The sequence below is a fragment of the Euprymna scolopes genome, chromosome 34 (assembly GCF_053919585.1).
Source record: "Euprymna scolopes isolate OS-2025 chromosome 34, ASM5391958v1, whole genome shotgun sequence".
NCBI classification, from domain to species: domain Eukaryota; kingdom Metazoa; phylum Mollusca; class Cephalopoda; order Sepiida; family Sepiolidae; genus Euprymna; species Euprymna scolopes.
In genome coordinates, this window is record NC_136515.1 from 84,849,378 (window position 1) to 84,870,796 (window position 21,419).

General features: G+C 31.6%; 1 protein-coding gene across 6 annotated transcripts in view; it reads right to left on the bottom strand.

Moving 5' to 3' along the window:
- LOC145259312 (uncharacterized) overlaps positions 1-21,419 on the bottom strand; it is a 2,114,304-nt gene that overhangs the window by 1,520,625 nt on the left and 572,260 nt on the right. For all 6 annotated transcript variants that reach the window (XM_080117200.1, XM_080117201.1, XM_080117198.1 and 3 more), the window contains exon 2: positions 2,485-2,557. The gene's annotated coding sequence lies outside the window, so the exon portion shown is untranslated. The remainder of the gene's footprint in view (positions 1-2,484; positions 2,558-21,419) is intronic.

Below are 21,419 nucleotides of genomic sequence, written 5' to 3' on the forward strand. Positions count from 1 at the left end.
AAAGGGAGAATTCTTAGGTAAGGTGTTATTTGTCATAGAATATAAGCGCTAGAAGAGACGTCTTGTATTTGTTAAAAGAAGGTAACTTACTAATATTCAATGTTACCATATATTAGCGGCCCCATTCCACTACGGCCAGGAGGCCATTTACATACGATCTCTTATTGTCCTTGGTATATGGACATCCGTTCCCCCCTCAGTAGGTTATAGAGCGTTGTATTATCAACAAATATACCCATCTCTGACACAATATTATCAGGGAGATCGTTTATGAATATAAGGAATAATAGTGGCCCAAGGTTGGACCCCTGCCGTATTCCCGCATTAATAGAAAACTGCTGATGTGTCCGTCCATCAATGACAACCCGATTGCCCTATCTTGCCGATTATCTTAGACGGGTATATAAAAATTTAGTTTAGTTTTGCAAATTTGTATTTTATTTGTAACGTACGAACCGACTGAATGCAAGCTGCTTTTGTGTATTGGTAGCTGCAAAATCTGTAGTGGAGCTTGCTATAATACCATTATGGATGGCTTCATTTATACATTGTGTAATTGTTGTGTGAGGTGCCTAATCTTTATAATGGTAGATATTTCACTAATTGAACACTATATTGTCTTTGTGACATATTTCTGTTCGTTCCCTGATCGTCTAAGTGTGTTACGTGCATGTGTGTCAGAGATAACATAAACACATATATGTATTTTGACATAGCTTATTTTGACATAGCTTATCAACTTCGAAACTGCGGCGTTGGTCTTTCCGTTCACCAGGAAATTTCACCTTTTCTTGGAAAAACGCAAATGCATACAAAATTCAAGACGCTGGTAGGTTTTATATAGTTTTTAATCACTTTCCAGGTGATGATCGCAGAAGAATGGAAAGTGAGTTATTTGATTGGGTGGATAATTCTAGTTCTAAATTTTTAGATACGTCAGCTTCCTCCAAAGGGAGCGACAACTGTTAACTTATCTGCTTATCTTAGCCTCTAAATTACAACCTTGACTCACTGTCTAGTCAATCTTAAAACGTTACTAAAATCACGCCTGTCCCTCAGCTATTATTAGAGATTCCGGTGTAACTTGCCCATTTTACAACTCCAGATGTTTTGACAACTTTTATCAAAACATAGCTTCACATCCCATCTCTTGTTTACCTCAACAGTATGATAGATAGTTAGATCGAGATAGATAAAAAGCTAGATCAATAGATGCACATAGATAGATTGACATACGGATAAATGACAGTTAATTTCTCCTGTTCAAAAATTATATAACAATACTTCCGTGTGGGAACATATGCTTCCATGACGGTTATCTAATTAGCACCTTTTTCAGCAGGAAGAGGGAAGATATCAGTTCATGGATCATGTTTAGTGGGTTATCTAATGTTTTTCCCATCAGGTCTGTTGTAGTATCTTGTTGACGAGCAATGGGTCCTCTGGGGTTAAGACTTAAGTGTGATGTCAACTGATACTGCTATGCGGTCTGTGTTTTCATGTAGACTGTGGGTATTTGTCACACAGCCCTGAGGTACTGTGGTGAGGAATAGGTCTAGAATGTAAGCCTGCTGTGGCCCACAATCTGGAAGGCGGGTTGAGAACATTACTGCCTCTTTGAGGCTAAAGAGAACTAGAAGTAGAGCGCCCAGCTGCATCGGTGCCCTGAGAAACCAGAACAATTTTATGATGGGTATTAAACCACATGTATTAGGGCTTTACTATCTAAGGAGAGTGCTGCATCTATACTATCAGATACCTAATCAATTAGGGTACAATTCCGACTGAAGGGAGAAGAGTACAGAAAATACAATTGACTAACGAAGTGATGGAAGGCTAGTCGAAAGCACATAAAGACTGGTCATCCGATTCAGGACGTTTTTCTCTACTGAAAATGAGGATGCTACGAATATAGATTCAAACCCGCACATATATCTGTCCGAGTCCTTACAACAGAGCGGGGGTATTTTGTCATGCTAAAGTTGTTAGAGGGGATTGGGGAGTGTAAGTTTGATACATTAATGCTAACATTTCCGGGGAGTTTACTTAGATATCAGACCCTACATCATCTAGATTAATTCTATGCCCACGGACATTTCTAAAAGCGAACCACTGACATTATTATTATTATTATTATTATTATTATTATTATTATTATTATTATTATTATTATTATTATTATTATTATTAATAATAATAATAGTATTACTAATATTATTATAAATACTACTATTACTGCCACTACTCTTACGACTAGCATGGCTAATAGTATTAGTATGCATGTCTTTCCTTAATGATTTTGCCTAAGTGTTTGAAATAACTGTCAGACATCATTTTCTTTAAATGTCATTGGATTTTAAAATAATTTCTTTTTTCTAATTATTGATTATTTTTTTTTATTTTGTTCATTCCAAATTTGTTTCAATATTTCTCAGATTTTCATTCTTCACGTGTAGGTGGAGTGAAGGAGTGGCGAAGGCTTACCTTTGTTTCTTGCTTTATGCTTTCCAACGTTAATCACTGGTAATTCCAGTCAGTAATCCACATGAGAGAACGCCTAAAAGAAAAATATACATGATATTGAATGATATAGTCAATATATGAATCGAATACATACATGAATATACACACATGCGCACACACATATTTATTACATGCACACAATCGAACATAAAACAGGCACCATACAACATGTTCCACTACACTGACTGCATTCAATGCAAATCACGAATATTACACTATTGGAGGTATACATTAGTAAACTTAACGCTTCATACAGAACTCGAATTGAAGCATTGATGGATACATAAGCATGTATTTGTATGTATATGGTCTAAATAAAATTTTTATTTCAAATATATATATATATATATATATATATGTCTGATTACCCTATATACCATATTTCTCTGTTGTAGATCAAATGTTGTAAAGCATATACTTGTGAAGTGTCCTTAAACACTTTTTATATTTATATTTAATGTATAAAGGCTATAAACATGCATGGCTCCATATTTTCAATTTTTGTATCCGCCGAAACGAAATTTCAGTGAATAGAGCTAAGGCCGCAAATAATTGGATTTTTTACGAACCGTTCTTTTATGGGTGTTTAGCTTTAAAAAAAAAAAGGAGCAAAAATGGGTAGAAATTTAAAAAAAAGCGTTAAATATTTAGTACATTCATCTTTGGTTATTTTTATTTTCTTTTTCTTTTTTAAGGTTGTCATATTTTAAAGTTGTCATATGCGTGTGCCGTCTGCGCAGTGTTAATAGTTCGAACTTCGAATGTTGCAGTTACTGTTTCGATTCTGGCTGATGGCACCCAAGTACGGTTTGGTGGTCTTGAAATCACGACTCTATAATAATATATAAGAAATCTGGACAATTTATAATATAATATTGATGAGTATTAACGGCTGGGTAAATGGGAGCAAAGAAGGGCGCTCCCACACATTAGTGTATATATATATATAAAAGCAAACACACACACGCACACACACGCGCACACACACACATAAACACACACGCACGCACACACACACACACACACACACCCTACCCCACCCTAAAGGAAAAGAAAAAAAAAGCATTAGCAGAAAGAGATAGCGACTACAGCGAGGTCAACGCCTCCCTGGACAAGCCAAATAAAAAAGAAATAAAAAAAAAACAAAGCAATAAAAATTCAGCATACCAATGAATAATAAACACTTACAAGCCTCCACCCCTTGGAAAAACTTCAAATTAACTACAAAAATCGCCATTTTTACACATTTGAAAATAATTTCTGACGAGGACGCATCACAGACCGTCTGAAACGCGCGTAACCGATTTCAATGACTTAAAAACATTATTACAATGATCCAAACATAATTTTCAATGAAAAAACCAAGACACGGAATAATAAAATCATGTTAAAAAATACACATTGTTGGTGACTACTCCCTTATATATATATATATATATATATATATATATATATATATATATATATATATATATATATATATAATTTGCAAGGAAACTCGATGTATTCCAGGATTGAGTGAGTATAAACAATATTTCCCTCTGTAATATATTTACTGTCATCGAAATCGGTTAAAATCGCCCATTTTTTTCCAATTAAATCGATTAACAAGTAAGGAGCCTACTCACTTTTATGTACCGGGATGATGATTTACATTACTCCTTAATATTACTTCGTACACAATACCTTGTAATAGTATATTGCATTGTACAAAATCTACTGTTAATTTCATACATGTCTTTTTAAATAAGCGCTTCTCTCTTAAAATGCAAAAATCCAGTATTATTGTTCGGTTATGCCCTAAACCGAAACATATAATTGGAACGCACGCAGGTCTTATTAAAAAAATCCGTTGATATTATATAATTAGTTTTACATTAATTTACTTGCATTAAAGTTTAATGTACAAATGTCAAGTATCCTGTTTCAACCATACTCTAAAAAAGAAAGATTTAGTTCGAACGCAACCTTTGCTTAAAAAATAATCTAAAGTTGATTTTTTAGGCTAGACTTGTCTACAGGTACGGTTGTTTAATATTTACAAATTTGGTCAGAAATCCTGAGCATCAGGCCCTTGCAACAAAGAGATGTCGAGCTGAGATATGAAGCGCATCAATAGGTATGGTATATCCAGGGGAAAATCTGAATATAGTGTATTTTGGAAGAATGTGATGGCTAGCGTTAGAGACGCTGTTATCAAAAAATTTTAAAAAATCGTAATATTGTTGGCGGACAAGAAAACATATGTATCAGTTGTAGTAGAACTTATACAATAGCGATTATGGTTGATCTTTTTTCTTTCGACGGACTTTTTTGTATTCCTACACGTCGACACATAGGAAACAAAAACATTAAAGATATAAACATTTCTATATTTTTTCAAATTGATTTTTATCAACACACTCACATATATATATATATATATATATATATATATATATATATATATATATATATATATATATATATAACGTGGATATCTGCATGGCATTGTTCGCTAGAGAAAATTGACTATAACCGAACTTCATTACTTAAATATACGTATTTATTTTTTGTCATTTTTCTAATCATATTTTTAAAAGAATAATTAATGCTTTTTACATTCTCATAAGGAGTTGAATCGAATATAGTTTTAAATACATCAGAAAAAAGGAATAGGAACTTTAATATGAGTAAAGTAGAAAGAGTAAGAGAGAGAGAGAGAGAGATGGGGAGGGGGAGAGCCAAAGAGAAACGTGACTAATACCCGCATATATATATATATATATATATATATTTTTTCATTTAAAAAATTGTATCCTTTTAGTAATTTTATCCATATCGATAGTTAAAGGTTTTGTAGAGTATCGTTAATCTTGCAAGACGATTTATGCCCCCGAAAGGAAAAAAGAAAAAAAAAACAATCAAATCGTTTTAACATAAATACATGTGCTATGTGCAAAAAATCGATTAAAATTAATGTGCTCAGAAAGTGTTTTCTGTTTGAAAGAAAGGTATATGCTTGTGTGCTAACTGGCTTTATTTGTGACGATTACTTATGCTAGAATATCACGTCTGCATTTCTTAAACGTTGCTGGAGTAAAGAGGAAAAAGATTTACATGTTTACATCTGAAAATGTAATTATTATGTAATTTCCTGTTTTCTTGAAGGATTGAATATATATATATATATATATATATATATGTATATATATATATATATATATATATATATATGTGTATATATATATATATATATATATATATATATATATATATATATATATATATATATATATATATATATATATATATATATATTAAAGGGAATTAGACCTGGAGTCTAAAAACCTGAGTTTATTTTAATGTATTAGTAAATGTATTATTACTTTTTAAAAGAAAACAGTGTCCAATGTACTTAAGATACATATTAAGCTCAATAGGTATAGGTTTCCTATAACTATAGTAATAGGGAGTAAAATGAGTCATAATTGTGCATTAAACATCAGTTTCGAAAAGAAAACAACCCAAATAAACTGTTATTAAAATTCGAATACAAAATATAAAAACATGCCAAAAGATAGACCGACGGAACATACAACAAATTTTATAATGGAGATAAATTAGGAATATCTGCTTTACTCACGAATAAAATGCTAGTTTAATTTTGGTGTCGTTAACTCCCCCCCCCCTATTTTTGCTGATGAGGAGATCATGTTTTAAACGACAAAACTTCTGTTAAATTATTGTCAATACTTATTGTCAATTTTATAAAATGAACATTGTTTCCGAAACGATCGTACAATCGAGTTGATTTTGTTAATTTTTACTTTTGAGATTTATTTTTTATATATATACTGGTTTGTACTCGTATATTTAACTTCTGTGCCCCCCTCTTTTTCCGTTCATCTTAGTGTGCGTGTATGTGTGTGTGAAGTTCGCTTGATTCGTTGTATTTATATTATTAAGAAACATGTTATTGGAGACGGGATCGAAATAGTATGAAGGATAGGTATAGTAAATATACGGAAAAAAAGAGAAAAGAATAATACGATTATAAAAAGAACTGCGAAGAAATATATAAGAAATATGCAAATGAGGTTTAGGTTTATAGATTGACTTTATTATAAATGTGAACATATTAGTTTTCCCTAACAATACAACAAATTTTCGCCCATTAATAAATCCAATAAATTCATATAAAAAATAGTGTAAATTATTATGATGAAAAACAGACACGGCTTGTTGTCTCTTGATTTACAGTCAAATTAATCATTTCTTTTAATATAAAAATAACGTTATCATGTTCGTTTTTTTGTGATTGAAGAGAGGAGATGAAATTCGAACCAAACGAATAGCAATAGGAAATTAAATTTGAACCCCTTGACAAGTATTTCATACGATCGACAAAAAAGCAAAATTCAAATTATGTTAGATTCGTTTTAATAAAAAAGATGTATGGCTTTTTAAGCATTTATATATGAACTTTCTTGAGAACAATAGTGAACAAGTCTAAAACCGAATAATATTATTTTTATGGAGTAATTTTAGATAACCGGTAAGGTTTTGATAATGGGTCTTGAATCCAGCGTACATTTCTCAATGGCGTTATAGCAATTTCTGCAAAAAAATATACTTAAACATTTATCAGTATAAGCGATTATCGACTGCAAGTGAACTAATTGTGGAAAATGTAAGACAGCTTTACTTACGGTTTAATGTAATCTATATTATAAATAAAATGCTATATATATATATATATATATATATATATATATATATATATATATATATATATATATGCCAATAAAACTTTGAACGGATGCACCGAATTGAAAAACAATTTTTTTCCCCGGAAAGGTGTAATTCCTAGATTATCCTTTTCTATATCTAGTTCGTAAGAAACAACGCTGAGCCACATAAAAAGCCCGAAATAAGGGGTTTTGGGACGTTTCGTGGAATTGTAGAAAAAGTTACTTGCACATGTCAACGGAAATTAGACTGCCCATATGCAGTTGCGGTAACATATTTCGGCATATAGACACGACTTGTGCCGCAATGGATAAGGCGTCTCACTACGGATTTGAAGATTCCAGGTCCGAATCCTGGCAAGTTCGTAAAAATTTTAACCATCATTTTATCCAACGTTTACTCATTATCCTTACCCTTAGTTAGGGTATTTTTGTATTATCAGTGATTTTGTTTTGTGCATATGGGGATTTATCATGCGCCATGTTTAAATGGTAAGTGCTGATTTCAAGACAATGTTAAATCTACTCGATTTTGTGTTAGACTGGGCATTGTGTGTTCCGAAGCGGCGCAGCATCTAGTAACTAATGAAAATAGACTTATCAATTGGCCATGACTGTTGTATACTCGTCTATCTTGCTATTTTAGTAAATGGTTTTGAGATACACAAGCCATGATTAGATCAACAATTTATAGAATTATTCCTGATTTAAATTTGTTTATTTCATTTTATTAAACGTGAAGCTCAGATACAGCCGACCATGTAAGAGTTTCCTTAGCTTGTTTGTCTATACACAGAACTAGACTATAAAAAAGGTATTCATATATGTGGTGCACCTCAACGGTGCTCACTGAGAGCGAACAAGAGAAATTAAAACAAAAGTGTCCACCAGCTTTTTACTAAAGTTATGAAAATAAGGAATGATCCAGCTTCAGGACAAAGTTATCAATATAGATTAACAAGGAAATGAATTCTAATAAAAGCCGGCTGAGCCAATTTGGATTTTTAAAGCGGTGCCGTAGTCAATTATACATTAACAGTTGTTAGTAAACATTAAGCATATAAGGTTAAATAACATTTTGGGTTGAAAGTAAAAATAATTACCATCTCTTTGTGTAAACAAATCGAGCGGAGGTATTTCGGACGATATCAAAACATCGTTAAAAACTCACTACTCGTTCAAGCAGCCGCCAATAGCGTAATGGTTAGAAGCCTTGACTGCCGTATAAACGGCCGGGTTTCAATCCTGGCTTGAGGTAGTTGCCTGTCTAGCCGCACTGATGAGCTGTGAAACAGCGAAACAGTACTATATGTGGATGACTATATATATATATATATATATATATATATATTTATAAATATATATATATAATTGCTTGAATTTTGTATTCATCGAGGGAAAAAAGACATGGGATGTGACTTTATAATACAATATATATATATATATATATATATATATATATATATATATAATTGCTTGAATTTTGTATTCGTCTATGGGAAAAAGACATGGGATGTGACTTTATAATATATATATATATATATATATATATATATATATATATATATATATATATATATATATATATAAGACCAAGGTTCAGAGGCTAAGCAATCAGTGTGGAAAGTTTTATGCTTTGCTTATAGAACAGATGATATATATATATATATATATATATATATATATATATATATATATATATATATATCAATTATTATATTGAAGCTAATACATGGTAGTAAGATCATAAATAATATATATATATATATACATACCCATTCACACCCACACCCACACGTATATATTTATATATATATATATATATATATATATATATATATATATATATATATATATACGTACGTGTGGGTGTGGGTGTGTATGGGTATGTATATATATATATATATATATTATTTTTGATCTTACTACCATGTATTAGCTTCAATATAATAATCGATAGAGACTTGTCTCTGTAATAAATACGTAATTTGCATGAATTAATCTATCATATTCAAACGTATGTTGAATGGGCAACGCTGAGCTGCATGCTTGATGGTATGTAATAATAATAATAATAATAATAATAATAATAATAATAATAATAATAATACTAATAATGATAATAACAATAATATCAATAACAGATTGTATTAACAGTGTTTTTTGGTTGAACAATAAAATAAATATAATAAAAGGAAATGTATTCTAAATATTGAACGTGTATGATGGCACGGTCGCGAAATGAACCTTAGCTCACAAAAATATTTGTAATACGATTAATCACAGAAACGATGCTTATCATTCAAATTCCTCCAGTCATATATCAAATTACATAGGTGGCAGATGCTTCAAGTAAACTATATTAGAGACTATATATCTACCAACGGCAGATACCTGGTCTCAAGCAAGAACCGTTTCAAATACAGTTTTAAAACTTGTAAGTTTTCTGCATTTAATGGACAAAATGAGTTTAATCTATTGTTAGCAACTTTTGTTTACATAGGAATCACCATTTAGAAAGGCGCGGTGGACACTCGAGTATAAGGGTTATTTTTTTAGGCCGATTTGCATTAACAGAGAAGATTCGAAGGAGAATTAATGCGATCAGAACGAATGCGTTGGTAATGTACTATTAAAATTACAGAAATAAAAAGAAAAATTGAGAAAAAGGAAGTGTATGTGATTGTAGTCATCTGTAAATCGATTTAAATTGCAACGGTAGAAGAAATAACTAAATGTTTAAACGAAAATATTGTAATTTACAACAATCAGCTTATCCACAATTGTAATCGTCAACCGTATAATATAACATAGGATTCAAAATAAGATATTCATATTTTTAGATTGTTAGATGATATGTTAAGAGCCGACAATTTAGAACAGTCGTCGAATTCCGATTTTTCAATAGTAAAATCATCTATCACTACCCAAATGAAGGATGAATTGCCATTATTTTATTATTAAATACGTCACATCTGTAGAAATAATATTTCCAGTAGTGTGTGGTATCTGCTCGATATAGAAAACGAAAAAAAATATAAGTAACAGAATGGCTGTGATTGGGATTTTTTTTATTGGAAAATAAAACAATATGAAAAGGATTAAATAAAATACGAGCCGATTGCTTGTGAATGACTTAGTTGTAAACAAAGATTGAAGCTTTTTACTGAAGAACTTCCAAAAGTTTAATAAAATTTAAACTGCCAAATTTGATAGTTGTATAAAAAAAATTAATTAGCATAAACAGGACAGAGTGTTTGCGAATAACCAACAGCCCCTCTGTTTAAGTAACTAGACGAAATTGAAAAAACGAATATCGTTATATATGATGCTATATAATTTCGTATATTCTGTAAACGTATTCCTGAAAAGAACGTGAGAAAATACAATTTTTACGGAAATCTATAGAAAAGAAAACGTCTTCTACATCAACTACGAACGGAAATAACGGCGTGGAAATTTAAAATCTTTCAACTGAGATCAATGATTTAAAACTTCCAGCTTTTCAGCCACTTCTTGCAACAAAGCTGAATGAGACTTTAAGATATGTTGCTTTCCTGAGTGCCTAACAAAGTTAACTACATTCTTGATTATAAGACGTAGGGAATGGAATGACAAACGTAAGTATAATGATACCTTTCAGTTATAAACACATTTCACTAGCATATTATCAGAAAATATAAAGAACAAAGAAATGCACCGTTCGAAGTACACAAAAGCTCCTAACAAAGACTACGGGATAACAAATATACACCTCTAGTCGATAAAATCATCCGATGAAACTGCAAACAAAGATTTACAAAGAGTTTTCATGGCTTGAAAATAATCTAAAATGCATTTGACACGATGAACTTATAAACGGATACGATAAATGTTTTATAATTTGCGAGGAAGCCTCAACATTCAAAACCGTTTTTAAAAGAATAGCAAGAAGAATTAGGAAAGCAATTTAATTTCGGGGAATATTTCACTATATCACGTGAAAATTAAAAGAGATATTTTCAATGGCGATAATTTTTCCCATTGTCTCATCAGTTTGATGGCCGTGGTACTTCTGTTAGAAATGTGAATGCAAGATATATACTTGGTGAAGTTCATCCTACAGTCAACAAGGACTATTAGTTCTCACGCGAAAGATCAGGACACAAAATGTTTTTTTCATAATAATAAATATAATAATAATAATAATAATAATAATAATAATAATAATAATAATAATAATAATAATAATAGAATAACAATAACAAAGACTTTCGCTGACGAGGACTACTATTGACCGCAACCAGTTATACATTCCTTTTCAAATTTTCATCTTTATTTTTCTCGTTATGTGCTATTTGTTAATGAAACCTATATGAAATATTTTCCTTATTAAATCTTAAATAGTACATGTTCTGAAAAAAATTTAAAAAATTAATCTAAAAAAGTTATTTTAAAGATTTTCTCATTACTCAGACCCGTATTACAAAGAAGAGGTTGCAAAATATGAGTTGTGGTGTGAGGAGAAATACAAACCGAAATAGAGCGAAAGAGAGTTTTAAAATAGAATCTTAGAAAGGTAAGATACAAGTTAGAAAGGCATTTCATCCAAGGCATGAAAATTGTTAAACAAAATGTTTTTTTTACTATAGGCTTTAATAATAAAGGTGCAAGATTCAATTTAGAATTTATTTATTTCAAATTGCACTTTTATAAATTTTTACAAAGTAAGGTATAAAAATTTAATTTAAATTATATCAAAAAATTACCTTGGATTTATTTCATGTAATGCACATTTTGTTGCAATTAAAAACATTATCTGTCATCTAGCAATTAATGATATAGTGGTACAAGATACTTTCGGGTGTTAGTAGTTTTCTAACACGGTAGAGAGAATCCACCTTCCTTGTAGCGGCCCTGGCAATACCTTCAATGTAATTGTTCCAACTCATGTTTCCTTTGAACGTTAGGTCAAAGAGTTTGAAAGAGTACTCTCAGATAAAGAGTCGCTGGCCATTGCTGTAGGTGGTAGAGAAGGATTCTTGTAATTATTGGATGAAACTAGTTTAGTCTTGGCGGCATCGAACGTGACCATCCATTTTTGTCCCCATTCCATTACAGATTTTAGGTCATCCTCTATTGTTTTTGCCATTTCTTTAGATATGTGTTCATTTGTTTTCCTGTCGGGCCTGTTAAATAGTTTAGTGTCATCAGCATATATACCCATCTCAGAGGCAATTTTGTCGGGGAGATCATTTATGAATATCAGGAACAGTAGAGGTCCAAGGATAGGCCTGTCGGGAACTCCCGCATTTATGTCACACTGTTTAGATGTACGACCGTCGAGGACAATCTTGATTTTTCTCTTTTCTAAGAAGGATTTAATTATGTTAAGTATTTTACCAGTGATACCGTATGATGTAATTGTCCTGAGGAGACCCTCATGCAATACCCTGTCAAAAGCCTTAGATATATCTAAAGCTACCGCTCTGCCCTCCCCTGCTTTGTCCAGTGAATGATATATACGTTCAGAGATTACAGTTAGGGTGTCTACTGTGGAACGAGCTTGCCTAAATCTGTATTGTTGGTCAGTCAGAAGTTTAGAATCTGTAAGGTGATGGACTAGAGCAATGCTTAAAAAATGTCTCAAATATTTTGGCAAAAAGTGGGAGGAGGCTAATGGGGCGATAATTTGATGGGTCAGTTCTTTCACCAAAATGCTTGAATACTGGTACCACCGAAGCAGTTTTCCAACAGCCCGGAAAGCAAGCTCCATTAAGGCATTTGTTGCTTGGAGAGAATTGGAGCTATTTTCTTTTCGTTGTCGCGCAAGATAACGCTCGCCCCTAATTTACATATGTGTTTTACGGCTACTGCTGCTAATACTTTCTAAAATAAGCTATAATACAGATCCTGTAGGCCTTTCCCCACGCTTTATACGCACTATATTTCACTATGGAATAATTATAAATAAATAAATACAAATCATAAACTCTTAAACTAAGACAATTATTTCAGCAGACACAGGTTGCAACCAGGTAACCTTTTTACATTCATAAAACAAGTAACAAAGAAAGTTATGCGAAATAAAAAAAAACGGTGCTTTTCTATGCCAAACACGTTTATAAAGTGATAAAGTAATAATTGGCGGGCTTCGAAATTTAATGAAAGATGGTTTGTTAAAACACGCGTAAAACTCTGTGCATTAGCCGCACAATTCATTATGAATAGAACATATGAGAAATTCTGCGTAGCTAAATTGACAGAGAGAGAGAGAGAGAGAGAGAGAGAGAGAGAGAGAGAGAGAGAGGCTTGAGTGAGTTATTGATCTTGAAATAGACGTATATATATATATGCATATATATATATACATATATATATGCATGTATATATATATATGCATATATATATATTATACCTATGTACATATTTATGTGTGCAATAAATGTATATACGTTATATATATATATGTGTGTGTGTGTGTGTGTGTGTGTGTGTGTGTGTGTGTGTGAGGAAAATAAATGGAAATAGTATTCCGACAAATAGAGAAATAAAAAGGAACAAACCGTATTATGTGTTCATAAATGGTTCGTCTTTATTTCAAGACTTCCTCTGGATGAATGAGGTTAAAAAACAAAAAATACCAGTACAAAATATTTGAAAATTTTCAAATATTTTGTACTGGTATTTTTTGTTTCTTAATCTCATTCATCCAGAGGAAGTCTTGAAATAAAAACGAACCATTTATGAACACATAATACGGTTTGTTCCTTTTTATTTCTCTCTCTATATATGTTTGTGTGTGTATCTCGGAAGTTTATATATATATATATATATATATATATATATATATATGTGTGTGTTTATGTGTATATGTGTATGTGTGTGTTTTTGTGTATGTGGGTGTGTTTATGTGTGTATGTCTGTGTTTGTGTGTTTGTGTATATTTGTATTGAATGCGTGTTAAATGTTCATTGCTCTAATTATCTTGTCACCAAGAATAAATTTTATGAAATCTTCTTTTGGCGGGTAAATTGTTATATTAATCGCATATGGCTAGTTTTTGCGAATTTTTTATCTTCCATAAAAAATATTACAATTTCTATTTTTTTCAATCTTTATTTTTTTTCATTCATTTATTCGTTGAAACCGGGAATAATTTTGGCCACTTTGTTCTGCAAATGACTCGATATTTTACTTGAAAGCGCATTTTTCTGACATATTCTCGAAACGAAAACTCACAGATGATGGCATTTGTTGTAATCCATTAGTCGGGCACCGGATTTTTTTTTTTTTTTAGTTTTTTTTTTTTTTGTACGCTAAACTGTCGAATTAATAATTAAATTGAATTTTGACGATAAGGATGAAGAAAATTAATTGAAAAAATTATGATTTCCAAAAATTATTATTATTATTATTATTATTATTATTATTATTATTATTATTATTATTATTATTATTATTATTATCATTATCATTATTATTATTATTATAATTATTATTATTATTATTAATGTTATGATTATTATTATTATTATTATTATTTTTATTATTATTATTAATGTTATTATTATTATTATTATTATTATTATTAATGTTATGATTATTATTATTATTTTTATTATTATTATTATTATTATTATTATTATTATTATTATTATTATTATTATTATTATTATTATTATTATTATTATTATACCCTTCCCAACGTCCCAGTTCTTTTCGCACTCACCCAGTGGAGATCTGGCTGGTGCTTTCCCTCCTTAGCCTTTCCATCTTCCTTTACTCTCATTATTCCGTCTGGTGTCCGTTCATGGCCGCGCTTATAATAAAAGGGCGGGGTTGTCTTAGAATTATACTTTCAGTTTTCATTATTCCATGCGATGTCTTTTTATTTTTATTTTTTTGCATCTCTAGCGGTTTCTTTGACCAGTTTATGTGTAGTTTGTGTGGAGTGTTAGTCTGCACACTCGTGGGTTTTCCTGAATATTTCATAAGTTTTTTATTACTGAGATTCGTTGCATCTTCTCAGCCACCCATTTGATTGTAATTTCTCTCATTCTGTGTTTTCCAAGTTTTTCGGTATCGTTCCTAGTGCTCCTACTATTGGTGGTGATATCTTTGCTTTTTTTATGTGATAGATCCTTTTGAGCTCTCTGGCAAAATCCGCTTTTCAGTTTCGTTGATCTTGTGGCATGCTGGAAACGGCAAAATTCACAATCTGTTGGACTTTTCCTTCTTGTAAATTATTAGGACATCGAGTATTCTTTCTTGGATGGGTTTATCCGTTTATATGTCTATGTCGCATAAGATTTTGTAATTTTCATTTTCCAGTACTGCTGCAGGTTTGTGTATGTACCATTTTTATGTGTGTTCAATTCTTTGTATAATTGCCAATGTACTGCCTTTCTCGCTGGATCGTTCCTATTTTTACGTTATTTTGAGGATAGTTTGCTGCACTTACTTTTGATGTGGTTTATTGTTTCGTATCGTTGTCTACAGATCCAGTTTTCGTGTGTCTTTTCGATCCTTGCTTTAGTGGGGCTGGGTCTAATTGTGTAATATTATGCGGCTGTTATAAGTGATTATGTCCCTATTTCGTTTTTTTTTATTTATAGCCATTTCCTAGTATTTTCGTTAGTCCCTTCTTTTTTCATTCTTATGTCTTCCAGTTTTTCTTTTCCTCGTCTTATTCCTCTTCCCTTTTTATATCTTGATTGTTTTTTTTTCGTGACTCTTGCTTAAATACTTATTTCTTCGGTATACATCATTATGTATTCTTTTAATTCTTTTTCGTGTTATTTACACATTTTACTATACAGACAAGTCCACTTCCTCGCTTTCCTTTTTGACGTGTAGTCGCTCAGTATTGCTCCCACGTCTGGGCTGTCGCATCTACCACAAGCTTCTCCTTCTTCGATACTTATCCCTGAAAAACCAGCTTAGTAACAACATCCCACAACCTCACTTTTATGGTACATAAATGTCAGAAAGTTTCTATTCTAATAATTTCGATTTCTCGAACAGCTAGACATTGGAATGCCCTTTATGTTACCTGCTTTCCTGGTTTAATGATATGCAAAAGTTTAAATAATACGTAAACCAATGATATGCAAAAGTTTAAATAATACGTGAACCAACATCTTTTTAATCTTTCTTAGGCATGGTCCCAGATAGTAGCCCATTACTTCCCAGTGGCTGTATGCTTTGTTACGTGTTATTGTGAGTAACATAGCGCAGATGTATGATGTGTATTTCTCCCTCTAGAGTCAGTCTAAAACTTACATCTATTCTGTAGATTTCAAGAGTGTGAAATTAACTCTGCTCTTTCCTGACGTACATAAATGATATTTATATCGTACTCTGAAATACTTCCTTGGTACCTATGTAGGTTATTATGTATGTAAAATGATATATGACAAGACATCAAGGAACATTGATGCCCAGCATTTTTCTGATACTTGCTCTTCGAACACTATATCACCCATCATGTTTGTTTCAGCATAAGATCAAGTGTTCACTTGAAACAAAGGACTGCTACAATATCCGGTAAAATTTCACCCGGAGTCCCTTTCCTTACTTTCCCAAAACTAAATTTAAGCGTGGATGTTTTATCCACCTTAGGCCGTATCATTATTTTCATAGAATACATTTAAATCCAATATCACAAAAACAAATAATAATATTAATAATAGTAATACACAGGGCAATAGCCTCTTCTGATACAACCACAACTTTTCTTCCTCTCTTTCTCTTAATGTCGGTACCAAATACAAACTGACATTTTTAGGAACCAGACGTTATATACAGCATTAAATATGCAGAAAAAAGCGCAGCAAGCCGCGTTTTACATGGCCAGCTTCTCCGAATCGGATATATGGGCTAGTTTGTAACTTATTTATTCAATTAATTGCATTTTTCTGTCTTAATGGGAATAATGCTCTTTCTTTTAAAGTTCTGGAGATTAACGTTTCGCTGTTCATGTAATTTTCGTAAATAAAAAAAAATATTTAGCTACTTAGTTAAACAGTCGTATTGTATGATTTTTAGTTAGTGCGCAGAAAAACGGGTTGATGGTTTCTACAAAATCGCCCTTCAGAATCTTTTCGAGTTAAGTGTCATTTACAGTTGCTTTACTGCTATTAAACCAGTAATCTGTAAGATTCTACGGTATGGAGACTTTATGTGCCGTGTTTGTGTTTTTGAAAAAAAAATATCTGCTGGTTTAAATTATTCTTATTAAATTGAGCATTGCTGAAGTTTATCCTTTGAATACCACCTCATTCGCTCGAATATAGCTGCTGTTGACATTTTAACGTACGTTCTCATAAATTAATCGTTAGGTAACGATGTGTTACTAAAAATTTGGATTTTCCTTCTGTTTGTTTAATACCAGTCACCTGTGCTTGTTGACCTAGGAAACAGAAAACAGTAAGTTAGACGCGAACAAGAGTATATATCGTACAAAGAAAATAAATATAAAGAAATGTTGTCCAAATTTCCGACCATTAGTTAGTAACATTTTGTTCGCTGGGTTGTTTTTTTTTTTACAGCATATCAACCATTTTAGCTTATTTAATGCCGAATCCAGTGGTTTTGAAGAAAATGTTTTTAATAGAATATATGTTTTTCGAGTTGATTTCTATTTAACCCATAGTTGTGACTCGAACAGTTTCTACTACTCCGGGTCAGAGTTGACCTGGGAGCAATAGCAATTAAAGGGTGGCTTCACATTCCCCAAAGCCCGCACGCATGGGCCTCACCATCGGATATAGTTTAAGGTCATATCAAAAACCGTAACATTTAGTCTTATATTAGATCGCTATGTATATCTACTTGACAATTATTGACCTCGTGGTTCATATAATGCTTCTAAGAGTCAAATATAAGTGAATATGGAAGTCATTATAAAAATTACAATTGCATACTTTGTGGGAGTTTTCAGTGATAAATAGATATATCTCTTTGATTCTTATACTCAGAAGTATCAAAGACTTTGATAATGAATGAACAACACTTAAATGAAGATATAAAATAAATTAAGATTTAATTGTTCCATCGGATTTAGATGTCATTAAACATAATAGGAAATTATTTTTAATTAAAAAAATTCAAAATTGAAGTAAAATAGGAATTATTATGCTCGCACCTAAAGAAAATATTATATTATTTTTTTAATACATTTCGGAAGTGTGTAAAACATTGGAATTAAAATTTAAATACGTAACAACTTTTGACACTTTTGAATTTATCAGATGAGGTTGGGTATTTGAGTTATTATTCACCAGACTACTGTTCTCATCTTGAGTGTAATCTCCACAGTGATTCAGTCGATATACCCTCAGGTGTATCTTCTCGAACTCGGGAATTTGGCCGGAATTTCGATCGGAATATTTTATTTACTTCATACAGAGATCCTAAGTAGTTTGCACATGTATACTTCGGTAGTCGACACTCAGGATTGAACCTTAAACCTTCAGTACTGGGAAAATCAATTTTACAATTGATTTTCCCAGTACTCTGACATTTGCGAATTACTTAAGACCTCTAACCAGTCATTGCTAACGGAACAAATTCCAGAGTTAAAGAAGATACACATGAAGAAAGTCAGAGGATATATGGACCGAGACGTTCTGAAAATCACACTCAAGATGAGAACAGTAGTCCGATGAATAATAATGCAAGTAACAACATTTCATTACAAACAACACAACAGTTTGGATGAAAAGATACAATGAAGTAATGCTTATTAATATATTATATCGTGCAAGTATGAAGAGATGTGCATGCTATTAAGACAAATTCTGTTGTATTAGTCAGATACATTCGGAATTAATATTTGAGCAACTGATTTTCAGATGTATATATATATATATATAATATATATATATATATCAGTCTAGCTGCAGTAATAAGATTTGAAACATCGAAACAATACTGTATGTGGATGACTACACACACACACACACAGACACACACACACATAAAAAATTTGCTATCCTGTACTTTAAAGAACCCCAAAATCTATTAAACTGTAGAAGAGAAATAGCAAACCACTTTGTTCACAAAATAAAACTTACTCTAGGATAGCGATCCAAAATAGCTTTAAAACTAACAGAAACAATAGAAAATAAACACATAAATAAATTAAATAATCATGAATATACATAAACAATCACACATATATGTATGTATATATATATGTATATATATATATATATATATACATATATGTATGTACACATATGTATATTTATATATATAAAAAAGGAGGAAAAGGTCTGCCTTAAACCACTAAACTAGTTCTAAAACTTTGTTCGATAAAACGCATGCCCATTGGCTGATAGGAAGGGGCGTGGTGGATACTAGAAAGCTGATTGGCTAACTAAAACAGAAGAGGACCATATAAAAACGAGAAACAACCACAAAATTCGCGCATAAGTCTGACGAATCCTAGAGTGGATGAACGCCGAATATTAAGTGTAGCTTAATCGCCATATATATATTATAATTTACTAACTAGCTCTACCTACGTATTGAGCACTTTTGAAGTAAATACTTAAAGTTTACGCATAAATCTATACTGTCTTATATTAATTTTATGTGAGTAAATGAAGTAGTTATATATATATACACATATATATATATATATATATATATATATATATATATATATATATATATATATATATATATATACGTGTGTGAGCGTATGGTTTTTTCTGGATATTATTGATTACTTTGATTGAATAGTTAAATAATATGATTTAAATGCAATTCTGGATATAAAGAAATTTAGCAAAATCAATATTTCGAGAACTTCAATAGCAAAACTGATTCGCCCACGTTCTTAACCAACAATGCAAGGAAATTTTATGAGAGGACATTTTAATAAATGAACAAAATTACCGAAAATTATTTCAGTTGAATGTATATCCATCCTCTGTTTTATCTCTCTCTCTTTCTCTCCCTCAACACAGATATATATATATATATATATATATATATATATATATATATATATATATATATATATATATATATATATACATATAAAGCGTGTAGTGGGCGATAGAAAGGCATCGAATACAGGGATTGGTCGCAGAAGTGAGAGCTAAAAAGCCAATATTTATTTAAATCTATAAATACATATTCCACAGATGAACCAGCGGTCTTATTGAATTGAATAAGCAATCTGTGGTGTATATGAATTCATTACAAATAACCAGCGTAGGTGATTTGTATTGAATTCATATAAGCCAGAAATGTTTAATAGAACGAAACCGCTGGTTCTGTTACATAGTGTGTCCAGCATAAGAAAGTGTCGATCTCTCTGTCTTTTTACATGGTAGTCACCACTTATCAAGGCTCGGAAGCCACTCGGGCATAGGAAATAATGCGTGTACAGTAATCTATGACATAATATCGTAGTAATCGTTAGTAATAGAGATTTGATAAAGTATCTTACTTTAGGGGGCGGGTTATCAGTAACTTCTGTATGATGGACTTGAAAACATCAAAGTTGTAATCAGGCGAAAAACCGGCAAACGAAAGAGAGTTTCACAGGCGTGAACTGCTAAGAAAGAAGCTTTATTCATCGAATCTATGTTTTCTCTTGCCAGGACGAGAGCCATTGATTTCAATTGATGCCAGATGGGGATCAGATTGTTGATGATGTAAAGATAGAAGCTTGGTTTTAGATGCATTAAAAGTAATCAGCAACATCTTCGCCCGTTGTACTACGCGCTCAATGTAAGAGTAGAGAGAATCGGACAGGAATTTGTCATTTACGGACTTTGATGTGTTGCCACAGATGGTCGTGCCATCAGCACAGGGTCAACGAAGGATTTAACTATGCGTTTTGGGAGATAATTGATGTAGATCAGGAAAAGAGCTGGGCGCAGGATTGAGACCCGAGGAAATCCAGCATTAATACTGTGGGCTTCTGATTTCTGCCCATCAATCAGTACTTTTATGAGTCTATCAGATAGAAATAATTTAATAATTGAGAAAACATTTCCAGTTATACCGTAGCTGGAAATATTGTGAAGTAGGCCTTTATGCTATACTTTATCGATGGGATTTGATATGTCAAGAGCAATTGCCCTAGAAAAGAAGCCTTTGTCGAGAGATTCACTAATCCCATGAGATATAACCGTTAGCACATCTGCTGTAGGTCTAACAGAA